Source organism: Gadus chalcogrammus, chromosome 1, assembly GCF_026213295.1.
Source record: "Gadus chalcogrammus isolate NIFS_2021 chromosome 1, NIFS_Gcha_1.0, whole genome shotgun sequence".
NCBI lineage: Eukaryota > Metazoa > Chordata > Actinopteri > Gadiformes > Gadidae > Gadus > Gadus chalcogrammus.
In genome coordinates, this window is record NC_079412.1 from 25,819,814 (window position 1) to 25,822,313 (window position 2,500).

At 47.7% G+C, this 2,500-nt stretch overlaps 1 protein-coding gene across 4 annotated transcripts in view; it reads right to left on the reverse strand.

Annotated features, from left to right (window-relative positions):
• sema3b (sema domain, immunoglobulin domain (Ig), short basic domain, secreted, (semaphorin) 3B) overlaps nucleotides 1-2,500 on the reverse strand; it is a 78,621-nt gene that overhangs the window by 23,673 nt on the left and 52,448 nt on the right. The gene's annotated exons all lie outside the window — the stretch shown is intronic.

Genomic DNA, 2,500 nt, shown 5'->3' on the forward strand with positions numbered 1-2,500 from the left:
GAAGATGTTGTTTTTTTTAGCTCCTCCCTGTTGGCCGGGGACCAACAGGTCTGCACCTCCTCGCAAGCAAGGGATGAAAAGAAGGGAGGGTAGGAGAGGGAGAAAGGAGTAAGGTGGAGAAGAAAAGGCCTGATGGGTGGTGTTTGGGGGGGTGAGGGGGGGCGGCTTGATCATTAATGAGTTGCTGCAGCTGATTAGTGGCTTTTGCTCCTGGTTTGTCTGGGAATGTGTGTATGTGCGCGTGTGTGTGTGTGTGTGTGTGTGTGTGTGTGTGTGTGTGTGTGTGTGTGTGTGTGTGTGTGTGTGTGTGTGTTTGTGTGTGTGTGTGTGTGTGTGTGTGTGTGTGTGTGTGTGTGTGTGTGTGTGTGTGTGTGTGTGTGTGTGTGTGTTGTGTGTGTCTGTGTGTGTGTGTGTTTTTCTGAAAGGGCAGGGTTGAAACGGCGGGAAGTGGGTTGAAAAAGAGGAAGAAAGAGAAGAGGTGGGAAGATGTAGGAACCAGTGGGGGTGTGTTAGACAGAGAGAGAGAGAGAGAGAGAGAGAGAGAGAGAGAGAGAGAGAGAGAGAGAGAGAGAGAGAGAGAGAGAGAGAGAGAGAGAGAGAGAGAGAGCGCCCTTGGGGCAGCTATGAGACAAGATGCATCACAAGTCAGATTAACATTTCCCTGAACTAAAAACATTATTAAACCAAATGCACATGCAGAAATCCTACTTAGGCTAATACAAGAGGACAGACCTTCCCTTCAGGCACTGTCAGAATACATTGAACGTTTATAATTTCCATTGGACATAATGGGAAGCAGCCAGCACTGTAAATAGCTTAGCATGGTTAGCACAGCATAAAGAGCCTTTTGTTCCATAGGGAGACGCAGGTGCTTGAGGTGGCTTTGGACAGCACTATAGGCTACTATACAGTAACTGAATCACAGGGTGACACACAGAGTAAGCAAGGCCAAGCAGTTTACATAATATGAAACACGCTTTTTCCTCATTCTCGCAAAGCTGTGCGAGACAAAGTCTAAAAATCCACTTCAAAAATGTTTATGTTAACGATAATATGTCCTCCCCGTTAATGTAGTCATGTTATCCTTAACACATGTAGGCTTTTTTTTTCCCCCAGCTTGAATCCGGCCCTGGCTGTCTCGACATGCAAAACAAGCGCACCACATTGATCCCAGAGTTGTTAAGGCGTCTGCGGGAAGATGGTTATCAGCTCCAAGACGAGACGGAAAACTCTAGATCCGTCTGCGTTGGGCTCCTCTGTAACATCAGCCCCAGGTGAGGGCAGTAACATAAACATTACAGGTAAACAAGTATTGAACCACCCACACACACACACACACACACACACACACACACACACACACACACACACACACACACACACACACACACACACACACACACACACACACACACACACAAACACACACACACACACACACACACACACACACACAAGCATTAATTGGCCAAAGTGACGGTTGGTCTGCATGGGGTCTCAGACAAAGAGAAAGTGAGTGTGCGATAAAAGAGTGACTTAAGATGACAGATTGGGCTTGGCTCTGGGTGAGATAGAGAGAGGGAGGGGGAGAGAGAGAGAGAGAGAGAGAGAGAGAGAGAGAGAGAGAGAGAGAGAGAGAGAGAGAGAGAGAGAGTGAGAGAGAGAGAGAGAGAGAGAGAGGACTATGGTGGCGGTCATGGTTAGCCACGCCGCCGGTGGCTGGTCCGCGGCCATCTGGCATGTGCATGCCACAGCTATGGAAATGTCACCAACCTGGCAACCTGTGGCTAACGTTTCCCAAGGCGTTCTTATTTATCCTGACAAGTCAGACTCTAAACAAAGGACAGAGTTCAGAGTGTAGGGAAAGGCTGTTAGCCTCCCTTGGCTTTCTGACTGGTGTCCCCTGTCCAATCCCCAGGCAGGAATGATCCACTGACAATGGCTGATGGGGGGCTGGTGTGGTGACATGTTTTAGATGATCAATCAAAGCCTTTGTGTGTCACCGAGGCCTTGAATGAATAATCAAATTTCAAAACTACGGAACAAAACGAAAATGTAAATGTGCGTCAACTTTTTTCTTTTTTTCTCTTTCAGAGTAGGAAAGAGCTCCTTTAGAAGTGGGAACGTACACTCTGTGCGGTAAGACATGTGTTCCAAAGTGGGCAGAAAGAAGAAAGAGAAGAAGAAAGCGATTAAGAGGCTTTTGGTTTTGATTCAAACAAGCCCTTGATTAGGCTTCCTATTTGCTACATCTGAGCGCCAGCCAGCACATAATAAATATGACATGTGCTTCTGACTAGTCGCCCCACCGCAATTACGTTACAACTGATTCAGTGAATCACGTTCTGAATCAGAGCCCTTTGTGGGTGAGATGACTTAGAGGGTATCCATATCGGATCGGGTCTCAGTGTCGGGTCCCCTCTCAGCCCACACACAACCAGCTGTGTAGTGTAAACCCAGACCGGCTGGCATTTTGGAGGCAAACTTCACTTCAAGCTCC